General features: G+C 34.2%; 1 protein-coding gene across 3 annotated transcripts in view; it reads left to right on the top strand.

Moving 5' to 3' along the window:
- The window catches only part of LOC106142273 (disintegrin and metalloproteinase domain-containing protein 22), a 421,117-nt gene that overhangs the window by 191,780 nt on the left and 205,010 nt on the right, over positions 1 to 24,327 (top strand). The window lies entirely within an intron of this gene.

Below are 24,327 nucleotides of genomic sequence, written 5' to 3'. Positions count from 1 at the left end.
TGCGAAGGCAGTGCTGGAAATCCCGAATTTAAACCAGGAGTGCTTGCTTGGCTCTACGCCAGGACGCTTCACACGTTTTTTGTCAACATGCAACGAATTTCTGAAATCCTTGACAAAATCAATGATACTTACTTCCGTATTGAATGGAAATTAAGTGTTATATACTTGACGTGCCGTGTGGTTCCCGGCGCAAATCTCTCTCCAGTGGATATCGTCAAAAGCGACTAATGCGATGGCGATGGGCTAGCAAACTGTCAATATTTGAATCTCAATTCTATCATTAAATCAAGTATTCATTCATTAGTTCATATAATCACGGGGTAAACAGAGCCAGAGTCATGAGTTGAAATGAAGACTGTCAAGATTTTATTTTGTTATACTTATAAGAATTCCTTGCCAAATACTGTAAGAGGTGTAACTACACCGTTGTATTTTTGGCGTTAATAAATAAAAAGAATTAAAGACTGACAGGCCACGTTTAATAATTACATACATATAGTCACATCTTTATCCCTTGCGGGATAGACAGAGCCAACAGTCTTGAAAATATGGATAGGCCACATTCAGCTATCTGGCTTTAAGATAGAATTGAGATTCATAGTGGCAGTAGCAGGATGCTAGCTCATCGCCTAAAAGAAGAATCCCAAGTTTGTAAGCTATTCCTTAGTCGCCTTTTACGATATCCATGGGAAAGAGATGGAGTGGTCCTATTATTTTTTGTATTGGTGCCGGGAACTATGTACGAGTACATATAATAATATCTACACATATAATAAAACAGTAAAAATATTTTGGCTCTGTCTCTGTTCTGTCTACCAATCAGGCTCTATCTACCCCGCAAGGGATATAGACGTGACCGTAAGTATGTATGTATATATATCTAATATCAAGTAAAAAAAAAATTGTCAAAAAAGAAAAACGTAAAAGCAGCGTAGGAATCACATTGTCTTTTACAACCAAACAAGTTTCTCCCGAGCTTCCGAAGCTCGTAATTTACGAATTCGACAATTGCAACGATACAACGGAACGGGAGTTTAGCTCCTTGCCGATTCCATTTGAGAAAGCTCCATTTAGAAAGTTTCCATTGTGAACGTTGTATGTACGTTTATAATCTTTGGGAACTCAAAACTAGTATGTAGGTACTTTGTTAACTCGTATTTTATTCCTTTTGTAGTACTAATACATATACCTACGTACATACAAACATATAAACATAAAACATACATACATACATAAAATCACGCCTCTTTCCCGGAGGGGTAGGCAGAGACTACCTCTTTCCACTTGCCACGATCTCTGCATACTTCCTTCGCTTCATCCACATTCATAACTCTCTTCAACAAACATACATACGTATCTTATTCTCAATTCTATCATTAAATCAAGTATTCATTCATTAATTCATATAATCACGTCTATATCCCTTGCGGGGTAGACAGAACCAACAGTCTCTGAAAAGACTGCCATGCCACGTTCAGTTGGATTCAAATAGTGACAGGTTGCTAGCCCATCGCCTAAAAGGAGAATCCCAACTGTTTTTAACAACAAAATTGTTAGTAATGACACGGAGTAAGTGAGAGATTCATTTAAACGGAGTTCTTACCAAGCGATCGTCATGAATATTCATCAGAAATCTGGTCGCTTGCCAACTCGTATACAAAATCAACCTGAGAGTATAAAACAATATTTTTACTGCGTATTTTATGTCAAAACACAACGGTCGCCTTCCCGCTATCGACTAAAAAGTATTTGTCTTTTGATACGTACAAAAATACTGCTGAAAACAATGGCAAGTTATTTTTTTCGCTTCGAATATTTTATTGATTCACTGTTCCGTTGGAGTGTTATACTTTTATTTTTCGTAAACATGATTTTTTTCTTTATTTAATGACAAGAAAGAGTACTTGTAACGAAATAGTGAAAGTGTTCAACACATAATTAAGAGGTGCCGAGTTCAAATACAATTACATACATTTTGATATTGCCTTAAATTAAAGGTAGTAGTGATAAATATTTGAATTAGTAAAAAGGCTGATTAAAATAATATAAAAAATTGCCATTACAATTTCTTGTTTTACAACTTATTAAAGCGACAAATACTCAGTAGTACACGGAATCGATATCACAACAACCAATCGCGTCAAAGTAAATAAATAAAAAAAATCTATCACCGAATTTCATTCGCGACGGATGCAAAACGAATTGTGTACAGATGAGATAGCCTGCCAAATAACCAATAATGTTACGTTCACAGACATAGATTCGGCTAGACCATTACCATTATTAGACCAGCTAGAATGTATATACTTGATGCACTAACTACTATTAATTATTCTATCATTAAGCCAAATAGCTGAGCGTGGCCTATCAGTCTTTTCAAGACTGTTGGGTCTGGCTACCCCGCAAGGGATATAGACGTGACCATATGTATGTATGTATGTGCACTAACCCGCGTGTTCCATTGATAATTTTTATAAACTGCTAATACTTAGCTTTCAATATAAATGTAATGTTTGACGTCAATAAATGAACTTGTCGTTTTATTGTTATCTGATTTTTTTTTCTATCATTTACCTATTTTATTGAACTTTCGAATCGAGATCAGGGATCGTATCACTTATTTCGCCCTATTCACTTTGTAATAAACAGAAAATGCTTCAAATTATTTAGTTTTTATTTTCATAAAGAAAATGTGTTTATTGACAAAGAGAAATTTATCTTAATTACTTTTAGTCAAATTGTTTTTGTCGTCGGTTTGTCCGCATTTTAGTCAAATTTCAACACAAGCTTTGTTGAAATTTGACTAAAATTGTTCATTACAAAAACAGGAATATTTTTCTTTTAAATATTTCTCTTCCATTTGAATAAATGACATGGCGGTGTCTAGTCATATCTATGTCAGTGGTCTCGCCCAAACTCAATACCTGATATGTATTAACGGGACGTCGATTTTCTGTTCCCAACCTCGGTTATTGAAGGGTTGACGACGATCGTGTCAAAGGAATTTATACAGGTGACGTGGTAAAGGCACGAAATTATTTATGTCTGTCATTGTATACATAGATGTAAAAGTGTACTCATATGTAGTTGCATACATAATTTAAAACCCTACACACACACACACATGGTCACGTCTATATCCCTTGCGGGGTAGACAGAGTCATCCAACAGCCTTAAAAAGACTGAATGGCCACGTTCAGCTATTTGGCTTAATGATAGAAATGAGATTCAAATAGTGACAGGTTGCTAGCCCATCGCCTAAAAAAGAATCCCAAGTCTGTAAGCCTATCCCTTAATCCCCTTTTACGACATCCATGGGAAAGAGATGGAATGGACCTATTCTTTTTTGTATTGGTGCCGGGAACCACACATTATTTAAAACACTATATGGGATAAAATTACTGACTTTCTACTAACATACATACATAAATCACGCCTCTTTCCCGGAGGGGTAGGCAGAGACAACATCTTTCCACTTGCCACGATCCCTGCACATTTCTTTCGCTTCATCCACATTCATAACTCTCTTCATGCAAGCTCGTCGGTTTCGGGTACTCTTGACCTGACCTTTTGCTAAAACGTCTCCGATTTGATATGACTTTGTAAGTTACATAAATAATTTAATAATAAATTAATTAATTAATTTAACCGCTTTCTCTGTGTATGATATAAATGATATAAACATACATTATATAAAATCATGCTGTCTCTTTAACGGAACGGTAGGCTGGAATTACAACTTTACACTTGTCACGATTCTTGCATCTTCTTCTTTCGCTTCATCCACATTCATAACTTTCATCATGCAAGTTCGTAGATTTTGGATACATAATAGCGTAAATAAATTTTATTTAAGTTTGGTACAATTAAAGATTTACAAAGTTGCGATTTTAGTTTTAGGCGACAGGCTAGGCATTAGCTGTTTTTGAATTTCAACTTCATAACTAAAGACCATCGACGGATTGTCGATAATTTTATAATTTTAAAAAAATCTATTTTTATTAGTGCTGGAAAAATTAAGTTTCCATAATTGAAACACGCAAAAAAATATAAAACAATTCATACATTTTTCGAGATTTTCGAGTGTCAAAGATGAGACACATAATATTGTTATATTTCTTAAAAAAATAATTATTTATATTTAGACGGTCTTTATAAACAATATTAATATCTTCAAGCCCACTCCAGTCTAAAAATAGCCACCGCAAGGAGGATTTATTCCAGAAGAATCATACCTCAAATTATTTCTCCCGGCATTTTCCCAACAGAAAAAATGATAGGCGGGCCAGCTGCCTCTAGTATCATATATATAACATATATTATCTTTTATTGTGTCCGTTGTATTGTGAAAGGAGAAAGTTTCAGTGTAATTTTTGACCGCCTTGTAAAAAGAGCGGTTCTAAGTTCGACCTGTATGGTATATCCGCGATTATCTCGCGTTTCGCTTAACTGATTTGGATGCGGTTTTCAGGAAAGTCTTAGTAACACATAAAATTTTACGCCTTCAAAAAAGGAAGATGTCCATTGGAGGCGGTTCTCTTCCTACAAAGTTAAAGCAGCAGCAGATCATATTATGTTGGTGCGATATTTTTGCTGTTATTAACTTTGCAAGACAAGATGAATAATTGATATCACATACAGTCAATAATCCAAACGGATTCAGAACAAGACCACCCCACCAGTATAAATGAAATGGAGTTTAAAAAAATTCAGAGATATAATTTCAATGATTTTTTTTAAGACCCTTTTAATTTGCAACAATTCGTCAACGATACACATCTATACTAATATTATAAAGCTGAAGAGTTTGTTTGTTTGTTTGAACGCGCCAATCTCAGGAACAACTGGTTCAAATTGAAATTTTGTTCTTGTGTTGAATAGTCCATTTATCGAGGAAGGCTTTAGGCTATATAACATCACGCTGGAACTATTAGGAGCGAAGAAATAATGGAAGAATGTGAAAAAAGCGGGGAAAATTATTCCTCCTTGAGGGTTTCAATGATGCCCAAAATAACAATTCCACGCGGACGAAGTCGCGAGCACAGCTAGGTTAATATATAAATGAAACCATCACGAGAATAATAGCAAGTGAGGGTTAGTGAAAACATAATAAAACACATGCAACCCACATATTTCCGATCCATTACGCCAATGGAATCATAAACTATACAATAACTAAGTCAGCCCATCGGTTTTTTCTACATATTTATGAGAAATGGAATAATCTATATGAGTATTATATGGAGGGGGTAACAGTCGCCTATGGGACAGTAATTTTTTATGATATTATCCGAGTGACATGAGCGATATAGATAAAAATTGAGTGATAGTATGATAGGACTCCTTAAGGAAGAACATACTTGTATTAAACGAATATATTCTTGAGTCTTTTCTTTTTAAATTATTTGGGCTGGCAACATTTCACTTAGGTATTGAAGTTCAATTCCATAATTAAACCTTAGAGCTGAAAGTGGCATTCAATCTTTGTGGCATTGTTGGCTCTGTCAACCCTTCAAGGGCAAAAGATGTTATTATTTAAATTCAAAATTTATTTTTATTATTATTGGACATTTCAACATCACTTAACAATTGTCATATCTTTTGGTTTCACACTTTGGTTGATGTCAAATAAACTACTTAAAAGAAGCGATAACAAACTGCACTGCAGCATTTCCTACAATGATGTCAACTTCACAATTACTATGCAATTAGGTATTACGTATGTATGTGATAAAAACTGCAAATAACCGCTTTTAGTCCTTCAGGATATGAAAATATTAAATCCAAATAAAGAATAACTGGCTGGAAACTTTTAAAAATGTATAGAAAAAGTTTAACAAAACCTAGCCTAATCGCCAATAACACCGTGGACTTCTTTGAATAAAAAAAAAAAGAAAAAGCTAAAGAGTTTTAATTCACAATAATGTTTTATTCACAAACTTTTAAACTTTTCAGCCAGTAGCGAGGCATTCTTTATTCAAATTCAGCGAAAAGAATAAATCACATAACTTGATAAAGTTAACTTACCTGGGCCTGGGTGTGAACGGACCAACTTTTGCCCACACAGTCGGCTGGCAGTGCAGACTGCCCACAATTTAGGAAGTCACAACTTCGAACTCGTTTGTAATTAAAGCAGTCGGAAAGTTTAGGCTTTGTTCTTTTTTTAAAATGGATTCTTTTTTCAAGTCGAAGGCAAAGGAAAGATTGGTATTTACGGATGGAGTTTTCTAAGAACAAGCATGAGTATTTATTTTTACAAGGGACATAAACTTTACAAAAATTTACTTGCCTCTGGGTAACAAGTTTATTATTTCTAAAAATGAATCTATTTTTTCACTCATGACAATATTAAAACATGCCTTTTTCCCGGAGGAGTAGGTAGAGACTATACCTAACATAAGTTAAAAAAAATAAAAACCAATTTCATTAAGTAATCAAATTGAATGCATTTAATTGGGTATCCCATCTTAGTAAGTTTTATTTTCTCAATTACTTCTTTCATGATTTTGAAACCACTGAATCAAAATCTCACTTACTGAACAGATATCTCCAAATTATAACACACCCTTTTATCAATTGCACGTGAAAAACAAAATCAATTTCTCAATTATACTAATGACCACATCGTATCTGTTAATTAAATTGCTTCCAAATTACGCTACTTAATGACTGTAGGTACATCGAATCTGATAATTAAATTGCTCAGCTTCATAAGTTAAATGCGGCGAAGCGATTCGAAGAAGGAAAACTTCGTAAAGGAATACTTCGTAAAAAGTAATGGAGATTGGTGGTATCCGAAGATATGGTGGTAATCAAATAGAAGGTCACGCGATAGCGTGCGCATTGTCTATAGAGCGGGCGCTGTCACGCGATTTGCTAAGGTTTTGGTTACAGCTTTGATGTTAGCGGAACGGATTTTGTTCCAATGCTTAGTTGAATTAGATCGCTTTTAGTGATTTGTGCAAACAAAGCACTTTCTGGCAAATACTGTCCGTGAACATTCAATAAATAATAAATGAGTGTCTTTAATAGACATGTAACATCTTCGTCTTTATCGTCACTTACCATCAGGTGAGATGGAAGACATCCATGGGAAAGAGATAGAGCGGTCCTATTCTTTTTTTCTATTTGTGCTGGGTACCACACGGCAGCTCAGAATAGAGCTCGTATGTGTAATATGGCCACTATAGACAGGATTTGAACCAGTGATGTCCTAATGATGTCCATTAATTATCGATAATAACTGACGATAATTTACGTTTTGACGATAAAGTATTTCGCTTCACTAAACAAACAGGCGATACTAATAACTGGATGAAGCCGTAGGTATTACAACTACGGAGTCTAATAACTCAGGATAACTACTTTAGAACTTGCTATAAAGGGTTTCCATATCGCTTATCAAGCTTAATAAATGTCTTAAAATAGATTTTAGGTAAAGGATAACTCGTTTAGTTTCAGCTTTTATCATCAAAGGAAAGACTCTTTATTTGAAATTCTTTTTATGAATGAATTAATGAAAGATATTTTTGAACTTGAAATAGCTGAACGTGGCCATTCAGTTTTGAAAAGACTGTTGGCTCTGTCTACCCCGCAAGGGATATAGACGTGACTATATGTTTGTATGTATTTTTGACGTTCAAATGCTTCTTAAAAATAACTTTTTTAATTGTTGCACCGCTTACCTCAAAAGTATTAGTCATGAGTTTTATTTCATAATACGTTTAGGAAGTTTGTGTATGTTGAGTTTTTCAAATAAATCTTTCATTCATTCACTAAAAGAAGACGTCGTGAAAGGCGACTTAGGATACTATTATTTGAAGCGATGGGCTATCACTATTTGAATCTGAATTCCATCATTAAGCCATACAGCAGAATCTGACATTTCAGTCTTTTCAAGACTGTCACCTTTGTCTACCCCACAAGGGATATAAACGTGACTTTGTGTATGTTTGTGTCTTTCACGAAAGATTCATCGAGCAGATTAAGCGTTAAGGGAAAGCAAACAAACATACACACTTTCGTTTTCACAATAATATGTAAGTTGTAAAGTTTGACATTAACTTAGAGTTTTATATCTATGCTATGTAAGCCACGTCAAGCTTACATAACATAGATATAAAACTCTAGATGGCCCGAATCTAAAAGCTTGCGTGTTACTTACAAATTTTAATGTCTCTTTAGCAAATAAACAATCCCACCTAACAAAACCGTTCGAGAATAAAAAATAAAAACATGGCGAATGAACGATTGTATAAATGTGTTCCATGCAACAGTTTTCCAGAGCATGTTTTATGGCCTGATTCGCCTTTATGTGCTGTCATTGTTCGTGTTACTCGTGTAAAAAGACAGTTTAATACAAGACTTCAGTCGAATGAGGTTTTCATCGCATATTTTTCATGTAATTTTTTGTCGCGATGATCGAGGGGATTCGTGTTTAAGAATTGTTGGAATTGTGTTTGGGCACGCTTCAAAATAATATCTAAGATGTTCAAACAAATTTATGTGAATTATGTAGTGTGGCACTAGCATTCGCTCGCGACTTCATATGCGTCAAATACCGATTGTCTCTTGCTCTTTATTATTTATACAATTCCAAATATAAATTTAAAATAATTACAATGAAAGTTTTACTGAATTTAATTGATGAGTTATAGGTACAACTAAAGAAATTGTAAGAATTGTAAGAAGTATTTTTATGATAGTTCTTAAATCAACAATAGGTACAAAGATACGCAAAATTTAAATTTTAAAAAAAGTAGGTTGCAATTAATATTCTATAGCTAAGTCAACTCATTCCACATTCAAATAAAGGAAGGATTCTTTAAAAAAAAAAAAAAACAGTACGCCCTCATGAAAAATAATAATTCAAATAAAAATGTTAAATTTTCAAATGTGGAACATGAAAGTTGCAACCGGCCTGCAAATCTTGGACTTCCGAACAGTAACGGTCGACCTCAGCCGCTCATTACAGAGTGCGGTCCATCCGGCAATTTCGCGCGTTTTTCGACCGACCGCCCGGCCCCGGCCCCGGATTACCGTCGTAACCGGTCCCGAACAAACTTTATCCACTTTCAGGGATCTGTGATAAAAAATATGACTGAATGTGATATTAGTCAAACGCTTTTTATACTTTGTACTCAATAGTCATGAGAGTGTCGGTGGTTGAATAGGTAAGGTGCCCGTTTTAAATGCGTGATGAAAGGCACAGGTTCAAATCCCACCTCGGCCATGTACCAATGAAAATTCAAAATTATGTACATTAGTTTGAGCACTAACCGATGCTCTTACGGTGAGGGATAACATCGTGAAGAAACCTGCACATTCAGGTGACTGGATGTGTAGCCATGGATCCGATACGGGTTAAGTTTTGCAAAGGTTGCGGTGGTCAGATGGGAGTCGTTTCGTGTAAAAACCTGACTCACCCAATCCAGGATCCATGGTCAAAGGCATACCCCGGTCTCCTCTCCAGAGAGGTGAGGATGCAACCGGGACTAAAGCCAGGAGGAAGAAGTGACATTAGTATAATATCAATCAAAGGGAAAAATAAACGGGCATATACATATATTTAAATAAATATTTGTACGGAACCATATTTCTAAGCGACTTACGCTTGATAGCTTTTTTAAACTTCGCCCTGTCACTTTGAGCGCTTAATCCGACGGATGCTGACGTAATTTGTCATGTAAATGGGTTTATTTAATTTTTTATGATGTCACAAGTAATTACTGGCGATGAGTGTACTTAACCCTCACCGCGCTGGTTGAACGGGTTTCAAACTCAAATTTTAATTTAGTTTTTTTTTTTAATTTATTATTAGATCAAATTTAACTCCTTTGGGGACTATCTATTTGTTATTGATGTTTATTTATTTTCACTTTGTACATACATATGATCACATCTTTATCACCGTCGTGGGATAGACAGAGCCTTATAAAGACTGATAGGACACGTTCAGCTGTTTAGCATAATGATAGAATTGAGATTAATATAGTGACAAGGTTGCTAGCTAGTCGCCTCAAAGAAGAATCCCAAGATTATAAGCCTATCTCTTAGTTGCCTTTTACGACATCTATAGGACAGAGATGGAGTGGTCCTAGAAAAAAGATTCTATTGTTGCCGAGGTTTCACTTCGTCTGTTCCTAGATTTTTATTACCTAGGTCTTTCGTTACTTTGACTATGATGATTCTCTCATTATCACATTGTATTGCTTTCAGAAGGACCATTCTCTATTAATATAAATAACTTTATGTCATCTTATTGCATCAGATCCAAATTATACAATACAATTATACACTTCTTTAGTCACTTACACGTCTTTTTTCTCTGTCTGTTTAAAAAAAAAGGTTAAACTGCCAACAAATTTTGATTATTATTCTTTTAGGCGATCGGCTAGCAACCAATCACTATTTGAAACTCAATTCTATCAGCTGAACGTGGCCTATCAGTCTTTTCAAGATTATTGGCTCTGTCTAACCTGTGAGGGCTAAAGACGTGACGATATGTATTTATGAATGTAATGTTGATGAAATAATGCATGAGCATTGTTAATTTTCCTACGGTGAAACATACCAAAATTTCCAATAAAAAAGACAAAAACTAGTTCCCAATAATCTTATTTGGTTGGTTAACAGTCCCAGCACCTTCCTCATTAGTCCAAAAACTCAGCATAATGGAGGTGTAATTAAAAAATAATGACACTATCCGGGCGGCGTGTCCTCGCTCCGGTAATTAACGTAATTAGTTCAATCACAAGTCGACTAGGGACAACGTTTTTGTCCATTACATCCTTGATCGCTTGCCCTGTGATTCAATTAGTGATTGGTCCGACGCGGGGGAAAGCATGTATATAGGTTTTGTTGATAGAAATCTGAATAATATTAAAAAAATGTGGTAAATAGTTAGTAAATATGTTGACGCCAGCTGTAACTACCAGTATCCGTCACGATATGTCATTTTTTATTTTTCTCATTTAGTTTATAAGTAAATCTTATTTATTCCTAACAATTAAATTTCTTCGAAATCGAGATAATCACTATTATTTTCATTCAAAACTTATTTTTGAAAAATAATACATACATTATGTTATACTTTTTTCCGGCATCCGCCACACAACTATCCATTAATAAGTTGAACAGCCAGGATGATGCAATACCTCCTTGTCTAACACCTTATTAGATGTCAAACCGCTCAGTAATTAAAATTCCTATGTTACAGAGTAACATTAAAAAACGCTATCTTTCACTTAAGTCAAACCTATTCATCCCAATTCCTAGTTATTACCCGTTGGAGGTAAAACAACAAAATTATTAGACTACAAAATATCATTTCATATACGTCAATAGAACTTTGTTGAACAGCGAAGGTGACGCAACGTTCCTTGTCTAACACCTGACACTTAATGTGAAATCGCTCAACACACAGCACATACATCACACAGTAACAATAAACCACACTATCTCCTACTAAAGTCAAACCCATCCATCCCAATCCCTAGTTATTACCTCCAACAAAAACGACGTTAGGAAAACAGTCCGCGGATTTATTATTGGACGACAAAAAATCCAGCATCCAATATTGACACGTTTGCACATAAAGAAAACCGGTTTGAGTCTTGCACGAAGATTCTCGTGTTACATGATACGTCTTTTGTCATTTCATATCCGTCAATAGGGCTGGCAACAAGAGGAATATTGTATATCACGTGTATTATGATAAGCGCATTTTTACGAAAAGGGTTGCCCGTGAATAGAAACGTTGGGATGTTTTGAAATTAGAACTGTTGTTAAGGTTTTGCTCGTGAATGGATGTGCTTACATATTTTGAAATAAGAATTTGAATTTTAGCAGTATTGTGTATGTTTCATGAGTTTAAAATGTACTTTAAGAAGACATGTGATAGGATGTGCTAGCTTTTCCTTATCCTTTATAACATATCATACAATATACATATTGCATTTGCTAAGTTATTAAGCATTTTTATCTTACTTTAGATTAAATATTTTTCTACTAAAGTATACTTATATGTTAGTCTTTAAAGAAAGTTTATTTCGCATTCAACACATACACTTTAGAACCAAACAGGTTCCTTGCATTTTTCAAGAATCATCATAAAAATAAAGCTTGTAACATAAATGTTTTATAAGGTCTCCCGTCCCATGGATGTCCTAAAAGGCGACTAAAGGATAGGCTTATAATCTTGGAATACTCCTTTTACGCAATAGGATAGCAACTCAGTCACTATTTAAATCTCAATTCTATCATGAAGCCTTTCAGTCTTACCAAGACTGTTAGCTCTGTCTACCCCGCAAGGGATATAGCCGTGATTATATATGTATGTGAAATAATAAATGTTCGTTCCATTTTTCAACAAAGCCAATTTTTTAACATATCACTTACATCTTTTAAAGAATATCTTAACTTTATTATCAGCGTGTTTCATGTGACATATTTTTTTTTATCTTAAAGGAAAAATTGCACAACCCTAACCCCTCTTCTCCCCCCCCACACCACAGTCCTCCGCCTCCCTAAGCCCGGCCTGGTGACATAATTACGAATTTCAGACGAAAAATTGCGCTTCTATCGGAAACGTTTGGAAATTGATCGTAATTTCCACTCATCTTGGCCGTAACGACATTCTATTTTTGAACATTAAAGGTCTTCTTAGAAATTAAAATTTGGAACGAGAATTTACTGGTAGGAAAAAAAAAGCTTAACTTCGAATCGAGTCGAAATTAAACAATAGGATCTTGAACGAAGAAGATTCTATGAAGAAAGGTTTAAAGGTAAATAAATAATTGATTAAAAAATACAGTAAATAAGTAATTTTAGGTCATCAAAGAATGCGTCTGTATACATATATCTTCTTTAGTTAACCTCATTTAGATACATACCTAATATGAGAAACATTTATTACATCTTGTCCCTCACGGGGTACTCAGAGCCAATATGGAGAAGACTGAATGGTCTCATCCAGATGGATGGTTTAAGAGATTCAAATAATGACATGTTGCTAGCCTATCGCTTTTAAGAACTTATTATTTAACATACACACATACATATAATCACGTCTATATCCCTTGCGGGGTAGACATGGCCAATAGTCTTGAAAAGACTGATAGGCCACATTGAGCTATTTGGCTTAATGATTAAATTATTTTTAAAACATAACGAATTTATTAAGTAAATACATAGTTAAATTCAATGTTTATGTTACAAAATTAATTCTTCAATAGTGTTAACTGTAAATTGTATGTCTGTATGTAACATCACCAACGCATGCCGCAACAATTTAATTATTAATTTAAAACTAATTCACCGCCGCGGGAGAGTTAACGGCGTCGTGACGGCGCACTAACGCCGCATACAAATTACCTTCTAAACTGTACAAATTTTACAAATTTCACTATAATTACTGTAGTTTAAGCAAAGGCAAAAACTATAGCGGTTAGTGTTAGTGAAAGGTCGGGAAGTTTTACATTGTTACATACATACATATGGTCACGTACTATATCCCTTGCGGGGTAGACAGAGCCAACAGTCTTGAAAAGACTGACAGGCCACGTTAAGCTTCTTGGCTCAATGATAGAACTGAGATTCAAACAGTGACAGGTTGCCAGCCCATCGCCTAAAAAAAAAAAGAATCCCAAGCTTGTAAGCCTATCCCTTAGTCGCCTTTTACGACATCCATGGGAAAGATATTGAGTGGTCCTATTCTTTTTTTTACTACGCTTTTATTAGCTTGGGTTGTATGTATGTATGTATGTATGTAATGTAACGGAATCTTTGAGCTTAATTTTCACTGATTTCTAAACGTCTGATCAACTTGAAACTTTGCACACGTATCAAGGACCGATGACAATGCAATATTTTGATAAGAGTTTCTCATTATCCTTATTAAAACTGCCAGGATTAAATAATTCATTTTTAGATCCTTCGTATGAGAGTAAGAGAGACAGAGATAGCACCAGTGCCAGTAATCTCCATACAAGAAACCACGAAGTTCTGACGTATAAGGAGTCCAAAAAGAGATGTAATATATTTCCATATAATGTTACTATTAACCTGAGGCTTTTTTATTTCATCGCATCGCTCCATTTAGAATTACCATTAGAAACAATAGTAGAATTAGTAGAATATTTTAAAACAATAAAAAATATATAAGTAATAAAACAAAAGTAATAAATGAAAATTGAACAACTAAATTTACAACAATACAAGAATAAAGTTACTACCTACAGAACTTTGCGATATTTAATACGTATTTAACATATTAATGCAATTCTTGAATTAACATTAGGTATCTTTTGCCTATTTATAATAGCAACACTGTAATACTCGTTTAAGAAATGAGTGACAGTTTATTTATGTCAAATAAGTTTTGCAGTAAGTTTTGAATTCGATTAGAAAACCTGTAAACTTTCTTTCTGTTTTTTATACCGGTGCCTGTGTATTTACCTATTTGCACTTTGTTTTGTGCTGATAACTTGTCGTTATTTGTAGTTTGGAATCTTCCGTTGAGTCGAGCTTTGTTCTTCCGGATATTCGTGTGATTTTATCATCTGAGATTGGACTCTGACTGTGTTCACTGTGTTGTGCAGATATTTATTAAATAGGACTCCTGTAAAAAGTACCTGATTATTTGAGATAGGAGTCCCAAGTTTGTGTTTGTTTTTGTGAAAGACAGTTTTACAACGAAAGTGCCACGATGTCTTCAGATAAACATTGTTGCGTTCCTGGTTGTAAAGGCAGTGGAGGTATGTTTGAAATATTTTTGTTCCTGTATCAATCTGCCTCTTAATCTTGTGGTTTGATTCCTGGCAAGGCCACAATCGAAAATTATTATGTTTGCTGGATAGTCAAAAATATTATTAACAGTGATTTATCACTATAAAATTCTTTTCAACTGGGTTTAACAATCATCATACATACATATAATCACGTCTTATCCCTTGCGGGGTAGACAGAGCCAACAGTCTTGTAAAGACTGATGGTCCACGTTCTGCTATTTGGCTTTAAGATAGAATTGAGATTCAAATAGTGACAGGTTGCAAGCCCATCGCCTAAAAAAGAATCATCATTATGAGAATATTATGAGATTTAATCCAATCAGGCCACATATAACTTTAAGAAAGTTAGTTGTGAAAACCTCCGGCGATGGGCGCCTGGTTGCAAAAGTCTTTTCTAGTATGATAGTTATACTAGAAGTGTTAACTTCCAAAAAATAATTGTATAAAAAAAACTAAAAAACTACGCGTTTTATTGCTAATCGAACTAAAAAATAGAAAATAAATAATAGTTTAAAAAAAAACTAAAAAACTACGCTTTTATTGCTAATCAAACTAAAAATAGAAAATAAAAATTAATGACAAAGGAATTATAAAACAGTAGTAGCAAGTCGAACAATCAGTTATAGTCAATTACCTCCGATTAAAATGATAACAAAATTAAATTTATAAACAAAACAATTTAAATCGGAGTAAAAAGCGTGGGGTGCATTTTACTTCATTTTCATAACTCTCTTGTCATAAATATATGCTAATAGAATGATTTTAATATTTACTACATCAAGCACCCCACGCTTTTTACTCAGATTTAAATTGTTTTGTTTATAAATTTAATTTTGTTATAATTTTAATCGGAGGTAATTGACTATAACTGATTGTTCGACTTGCTACTACTGTTTTATAATTCCTTTGTCATTAATTTTTATTTTCTATTTTTTAGTTTGATTAGCAATAAAAGCGTAGTTTTTTAGTTTTTTTTAACTATTATTTATTGTATTGGTGCCGGGAACCACACGTGTTAAAGAAAGGATTATTTTTAATGCCATTTCTAACATTTGTGTCAATGGGTCTTATTATCTGGTCGTAATATAGATAGGTACTATGCAACACATTCTTAAGATCGTCTTTCATATAATTTTGTGAGTAAAAAAAAACAGCTTGTTGTTCTCTTGTAACGTATTTCATATATATTTCCAACAAAAGTCACGTATCAGTATTTAATTATTAATTTTAACATGGTTCCCGTGCACGCGCCTGGCAAATTGTAATTTGATTTCGGGACATGATGGAGATTTAAAAGATATTTGGCTTTTGCGAAGTTCTTTTTGTTTAAAAATGTCATACGTTTTTTTTTATCTTAATTTTTTTTTGTTTATTTTTCTCCGGACTTTGATTATGTGAGATTTTTAAAAACAAAGGTACCGTAGTTTGTTTTTAATATTTTTATTGCAAAGAAATTGACATAGTTACAGGAAATAGTACATAGTTATAAAAGAAATCAAACACTTGCAATGCCGGACTTATCCCATGAAGCGATTTCTTCCGATTATTCTCTTCAACGGGCAAACAATAAAGGTTCTAGATAATTAAATAAGATAATTAGTATTTTATGATACTCAAGTGACGGAGATAGAAAATGGGAACAAATAAAGGTGAGAGAAGGAATGCTACTTATAAACTAGACATCCCAACTATTTTTATTCCAATTTCATCTAAATCTGTCCAATAAAACTGAATTCAGATGTTTTGAACTCGTGAAAAACATTTTTTTTTTTCAATATCAAATATGCCAGAGCTTAATGCCAAAACAAACACATTTAAAAAAAATATAATAAAAAAAAATAACAACACCTCAAATTAAAAACATTCCGTTTCACGTAAACCCATTTATACGTAATTTAAAAAAAAGAACGTGACTTCGGATCATACTTATTTCACTAAAAAGGAAATACTTAGTCTTAATTAAAATGAAAAATTCCAGCGCACTTCGCCAGGACGGCTCGTAATTCCGATCCCAGTGGTGTCTTCATTTTAAAAATGTAAAAGTCAGATTTTTTATGCATTTCAGGTTCGTGAGATTATTAAAATTTATAATCTTTCTTGGTAATTTATTTTGGGAAAGATTTCAAGTTTGGAACACTTACTATATCGATATTTGTTTGTTTCTATGCAATTAAAAAACCGGCCAATTGCGAGTCCAACTCGCGCGCGAAGGAGTTTCATTCCTATCTCATCGATTTAAGATAATCTTAACCTTAAATTCATTTTTATTTCACAAAAATTGTTTAATACAAGTTCTAAAAATCTATATTAGGTACTCTTAATTTTTACACAGATGATAAGAAAAAAGAAATGATAAAAAGCATCGAGTGAAGACCCTTCCTGTGACGAAACTGATGTTATTTCTCTCAACAATCATATCGATATTGGGCATCGCTAACTCGATTTCAGAATTATATCTTACAAATGTCTGGGGCTCCACGTATTTCATTTTTGTCCCTAAATGAATATACTCGTATATTTATTTGTATTTTATACTTGTTTTCTTGTATTTCTTAACATATGTATTAGAAGTCCGCCCGTGGTACATACTTATGTATTTATTTAGGAAACATACAATTGTTATAACTCTTTAACAATATACGCATATAACAATTGTTTGGAAAATTTGCCGTGTGGTTCCCGGCACCAGTACAAAAAAGAATAGGACCACCCCATCTCTTTCCTATGGATGTTGTAAAAGGCGACTAAGGGATAGTCTTACAAACTTGGGATTTTTTTTTTAGGCGATAGGATAGCAACCTGTCCCTTTTTGAATCTCAATTCTATCATTAAGCCAAATAGCTGAACGTGGCTTATTGGTCTTTTAGAGACGAGACGAGACATATATACATATTACTCACGTCTACATCCCTTGTGGGGAAGATAGAGCAAATAGTCCAGAACAGACTGATAGGCCACGTTTAGCTTTTTGACTTGATGATAGAATTAAGGTTAAACATTATAAAGATCTACTTATCACAGATTGCATAATAATTTAAACATCATAATATATATGAATAAATTTATATCATACTAACATTATGCGTCGTAAAACTGCATAACAAGAGTTACTCACACGGAATTCTGATGTGTCGCAATTATTAAAAGTAAGGGTATGTTCACATTGCTTATTTCAGCTGAAGAAAATGCTGCAGTGCAGTTTGTGAGCATTTTTTGCATACATATAATTACATCTTTATGCCTTACGGAGTTGACAGAGCCAATAAGCACAAAAAGACAAAAAAGCCACGTTTAGTTGGTCGAGATTCAAATACTGACAGCTAGCTAGTCCATCGCCTATACGATTTTATTTTTTTGTGAAAAATGCGAATGATCGTTTTTCTAAATCACGCAAAAACTACTTCGCAGATGTCAGGTATATTCGTGAATGCTCGCTTTAATGCATCCAGTGTGAACGAGCCCTAACGTACGATGGGGATATGCAAAATACGTGCGCAAATAAATTAGTTTGTTCTCATAATTAAACGGGACGCCATGATGCATGATTAGCCTGTAATTAGGATTTTGCTGTGACCCTGTAACGGATTAGGCGATTAGGTCGTAAATATATACCATATAAAATGAAATTATTAAATATATAGTAGTATATATATATAGTAAATATTCTTTTCTTTTCCATGAATGTCGTATAAGGCGACTTAGGGAAAGGCATATAAACATAGGATTCTTCTTTTAGGATGAAAAGACTGAATGGCCACGTTCAGCTGTATGGCTTTAGGACGGAATTATATCCGTTAGTTATCTTTTACGTCATCAATAGGATAGATATGGAGTGGTACTCTTCTGAAGTGCCGGAAACATTTTGCTGACTGACTAAATGACTGATGTATTAAAGGGCAGGCAATATTTCTAGAGATTAGAATTTAGCATTTTTATGTGGTCTAGGATTTTAGAATTAAGATCACATCGCGCAAATAAATTTATTAAAATTTCAATAACATGCATTTATATGTAACTAGCTGTGCCCGCGAGTTCGTTCGCGTGGAATTGTTATTTTGGACATCATTGAAGCCCTCAAGGATGAATAAATTTTCCCGTTTTTTTTCACATTTTACATTATTCCTTCGCTTCTTATAGTTGAAGTGTAATGTTATGTAGCCAAGTCTTCCTCGATAAATAGCCTATTCTATTAATAATTTTTCATTTTAACGCCTATCCCTCCGGGAAAGAGGCGTGATTTTATGTATCAATGTAATTTTTCATTTTAAACCTAGTTCCTGAGATTAGTGCGTTCAAACAAACAAACTTTTAGCTTTATAATATTAGTATAGATGTTAAAGTAAAATAATAATACATTGTCACGGAGTCAAAACAATGGAATATTTCTTATAACTTGACCCGAGAGTACTCAGAAATACAGCTGTCCCTTCAATAAAGTGTATTAAACATATTTTGACAGAATTCCGGTATAATAAAACATTTGAAATGAGACCAAAACAGACAGCTGTCTCAAAAACGTCATATTTTGTAACTTTACATACAATTTTGTGGCGTTAAATTTATCCGGGTAGAAACAAAAGTCTGGTGACATTGCATACTTATAGGAGAGGTTGTGTTATGCGTTGTCGTAAAGTCCACAAGTCAGAACGCGCGGTGTAAAATAACGAAAACGTAGAATTATAACGCAAATGCAGAATTTGAAATAATGTTAAAAAAAAGGTTAATATTAAAAATATTTATATTAGTTTTATATTTGATATTCCACCAAAAATTTTTAACAATTTATTCAATCTAAATTCTATCTTAAAGCCAAATAGCTGAACGTGGCTTCAGTCTTTTCAAGACTGTCGGCTCTGTTTACCCCGCAAGGGGTATTGACGTGATTATATGTATGTATGTATTTTTAAGAATTTTCTTTCATCAACTTTTGTTCTATCTATTGTCCTTCATATCACATGCATCGCGATTTGAACATCTTGAAATCGGTTTACAATTCGAGTCGAATCGAGAACCATCTCCTTTTTGCAAGTCGTTTTTTTTTAGTTTTATTTATTTATTAAATTACAAAGGTTCTGCTTATTTCAAAAGAAATCTCTTCCAGCAGACCCGAGATATAAGTACTTTATGTAGTTCAAATATTTTTTCGTTACTTTTGTACAAAATAGGATGTAGGGTGTACTTAATACTTTTTTTACTGTTTTTAGATTGGTAAAGACATTTTCAAATTTGAAACATCACAGTATATGAAATGATTTATGTGACATATTATACATATATAATCACGTACCCTTGCTGGGTAGAGAGAGCCAACAGTCTTGAAAAGACTAATAGGCCACGTTCAGCTATTTGGCTTAATGATAGAACTGAGATTCAAATAACGACAGGTTGCTAGCCCATCGACTAAAAGAAGAACCACACAGCACATTATGTGACTTATCTTCTGTGTACTTCTTATTGTGTATTCTTGAAGAAGAACTGGCTCATGAATATGTGAGTTGTCTTTGCGATTTAAAACAGTACTTTGCAGCAAGCGAATTTGCTGTCACATGTTTTGTGAATTGTGTTAATTCGATACAAGAAAGATCTCTCTCGTCTCGAAACGGCCTCTGTGGCGCAGCGGTAGTATGATTGTCTGTAACATCGGAGGTCCCGGGTTCGAATCCCGGCCAGGGCATGATGAGAAAATAACTTTTTCTGATTGGCCTGGGTCTTGGGTGTTTATCTATATAAATATTTATTATACAAATATAGTATCGTTGAGTTAGTATCTCGTAACACAAGTCTCGAACTTACTTCGAGGCTAACTCAATCAGTGATATTAACAAAAAAAAAAATTTAATTCTTCTAATAAATTTCCCAAAAATCTCTCTGTTTTATCTTTGCGTGGTCCCAATTGCACCCTCTGCTGTAATGTTTCCGCCTTTTGACTTTTCTCACTCCACGTTATCCGGTTTTCAGAGTACACAGATTTAGAAAAATGGAACAATTATTATTCAAAATTAAAATAATATCTAATCTTTTTTGTCTTTAATTTTGAATAGATTTTTTTATTATTTTTAAATAAAATTAGATGTAATTTTAATTAAGTTATGTTTTTTTTAATGTAAATAATAACACTCATGCAACTTATTCGGTGAAATAAGTAGGTAGGTTGTCGTTTTTCAGACCATTAATATATAAAAAAAATCAAGATTAAGGGTTCAGTAGATAAAAGATGAGAGAACAAACAAACAAATAAATTTGCTTTCGCATTTAAAATATTATAGTATTATTGAATCCATACATAACCAAAAAGGAATTAAAAATGTAAGTCAATTTTCATAAAATGTACAAGAAGTTATTAAAGCCACATTTTCGTGAGGAGTTAATAAATATGATACCTTCATAAATAAATTCACCTTATTACCCTTACCTCCAAAGATAAATTCCTAACAAAAGCCCAGTTTTTCCTTTAAAAATATTTTCGGGTCTCAAAAAAAGTGTTACCTACAGAACAAAATGTCTGTCATTTCAGAGGACATCCCTACCGAGCCGCTTTTGTAAAATTGTTTTTTTTTTCTTCTAATTTTTTTGGCCTTCCCAACCGTTTCTAATTAAAATTAATTGCGCTACGTTTAGAAGTTAATTGTAGCAAGGAAACGAGTGCTTGAACATAAACTGTCGCATAAATTAAGATGCAGTAGAAAGTAAGTTTCCTTACAAACCTCCAAGGGTTGAACTTGAGAAGAAAAGGAAAAAGGTTTTAATGTCGTGAACTATAAGTGCTACTTTTGTATAGTATAATCTTAAAATATAAAATGGAGATCTATAAATTATATTCAATAAACTTTCGTCCGCATGAAAATTTCCCTGTCGTTCTATTTACTCCATACATACACAGTCACACCTTATTCAGTTAATACATACATACATATAATAACATCTATATCCCTTGCGGGTAAGGCAAAGAGAGAGAGTAAATGATGGAATTGAGATTCGAATAGTGACTCACAACCAGACCCATCGCCTACATGAAGCACCTCAAGTATATTAGCCTCTTCCTTAGTCGCATAGTAATATTTATTATAAAATATAGTATCGTTAGGTTAGTATCTCGTAACACAAGTCTCGAACTTACTTCGAGGCTAACTCAATCAGTGCAATTTGTCAAAAAAAAAAGAAAAAATAAAAATATAAACAATAATACATACATACATATAGTCACGTCTATATCCCTTGCAGGGTAGACAGAGCCAATAGTCCCGAAAAGACTGAATGGCCACATTCAGCTGCTCTGCTTAATGATGGAATTGAGATCCAAATAGTGACAGGTCGCAAGCCCATCGCCTAAAAAAAAGGATCGCAATTTTATAAGCCTATCCCTTAGTCGCCTTTTACGACATCCATGGGAAAGAGATGGAGTGGTCCTATTCTTTTTCGAATTGGTGCCGGGAACCACACGGCACAAACAATAATAATGTTATAAAAAGGTTTTTATGTGTTTGTCACTCTTTCACGCAAAAACTACTGAACGGATTTTGATATAACTTCACACATTTAACAGAATAACATATTATCTTCATTTAATACGAGAGTGAAACTATGGACAAATGATAAACATGAACCCCTTAAATATTTGTAAATTCAAACAGGAAAGACCTCGGGGCAACTAACATAGTGAAAATAGAGTTGTTTAATAGTTTATGGTTTTGGGTACGTTACTTGTCTATTATTATGTGGGTATCATCTTAGCCGGTCAGCTTAATCACTTCCGGTGTCCAGCGGTAATGGCCGCCGCACTTCCGGCCGCAAATTATCTGTACCGTCGATTAATTCGAGATGAAACAGTATATATTAAATTTATATTATGAAGACCTAGATGAACGTATCTTGATCAAATTAAGAACGTCCTGGTAAAGGGTCAGGTCAAAAGTAGCCGAGCTTGCATGAAGAGAGTTATGAATGTGGATGAAGCGAAGGAAGTATGCAGAGATCGTGGCAAGTGGAAAGAGGTAGTCTCTGTCTACCCCTCCGGGAGAGAGGCGTGATTTTATGTATGTATGTATATTATGAATTGCTGTGTGAATTGGAGCGTCGTTGGTCGAATCGGTAAGGTGCCCGGTTAAAATGCGTGATGCGCAGAAAGGCACAGGTTTGAATCCCACCTCGGCCAATGACTATTTTCGAAGTTATGTACATTAGTTTGAATACCAACCGATGCTCTTACGTTGAAAGAAAACATCGTGAGGAAACCTGCATAAACATTTACATTACTATCATTAAGCAATAAATTATAACTACACTACATATTGACTTTAATGCTGACTCAATCTGACTGACTAAGGGATAGGCTTATAAACTTGGGATTCTTCTTTAAGGCGATGGGCTAACAACCTGTCACTATTTGGATCTCAATTCTATCATCAAGCCAATAACAGGTGAACATAGCCTATCAGTTTTTTCAAGACTTTTGGCTCCGTCTGCCCCGCAAGAGCTATAGACGTGATATATGTATGATCTTATATAACTCTTTTTCTCCCTCACAATGTCAGTATAAACGTTAAATTTTCACCTTTGTCCCTCTAACGAGGTAATTACAATAACAATGAAAATTAAAAACGCCATCCCAGGAACAGCCATTGTGAAATTTGAGAACTCGCGTAATTATTTCTTGTCCGCAAGTTTTTGTGGCCATTATTATTAACTTGCTTGACTCAGACCGAGACTTCGTTCGTGTTTTGTACAACAAATGTCAGCGCTGTTCCTCTTTTTTAAGGAATTAATTTTATTTTATTCATAATTAATAATTTACGTACCTTGATCAAATAGGTGACGTTCTAGCAAAAGGTCAGGTCAAGAGTACCCGAAACCGACGAGCTTGCATGGAGAGAGTTATGAATGTGTATGAAGCGAAAGAAGTATGCAGGCACCAATAAAAAAAGAAAAGGACCAGTTCATCTCTTTCCCATGGATTTTATAAATGGCGATTAAGGGATTGGCTTGTAAACTTGGCATTCTTCGTCAAGGCGATAGGCTAGAAACCTATCACTACTTGAATCTCAATTCTAGCACAAAACAAAACAGTTAAACGTGGCCCATTAGTCTCTTCAAGACTGTAGGCTCAGTCTATATGTATTAAATTAGGATAACACGAGAATTTCTTCTTTGCTTGGGGCCTTGTTGCAAAGAAAACATTTGTATACTGAACGAATTATCTTGTTCCTCCTGGCTTAAGTCTCGGTGGCAAACTCATCACTCTGGTGAAGAGCCTGGGTTATGCCTTTGACCATGGATCCTGGATTGGGTGAGTCAGGTTTCTACACGAAGCGACTCCCACCTGACCTCCTCAACCTTGGCAGGTAAACCTAACCCGTATTAGATCCTGATCCTTTCTTCCTCACGATGTTGTCCCCCACCGTAAGAGCATCGGTCAGTATTAAAACTAATGTAGGTACCTTTGAAAATACATTTCGTTCATCTATTTAGGGTTAATACCTCCTATACATACATACATATATATGGTCACGTCTATATCCCTTGCGGGGTGGACAGAGTCAAC

This window comes from Amyelois transitella, chromosome 5 (genome assembly GCF_032362555.1).
Source record: "Amyelois transitella isolate CPQ chromosome 5, ilAmyTran1.1, whole genome shotgun sequence".
NCBI lineage: Eukaryota > Metazoa > Arthropoda > Insecta > Lepidoptera > Pyralidae > Amyelois > Amyelois transitella.
Note: the sequence above shows the minus strand (reverse complement) of the source record. Positions and strands in the feature narration are given on the sequence as shown.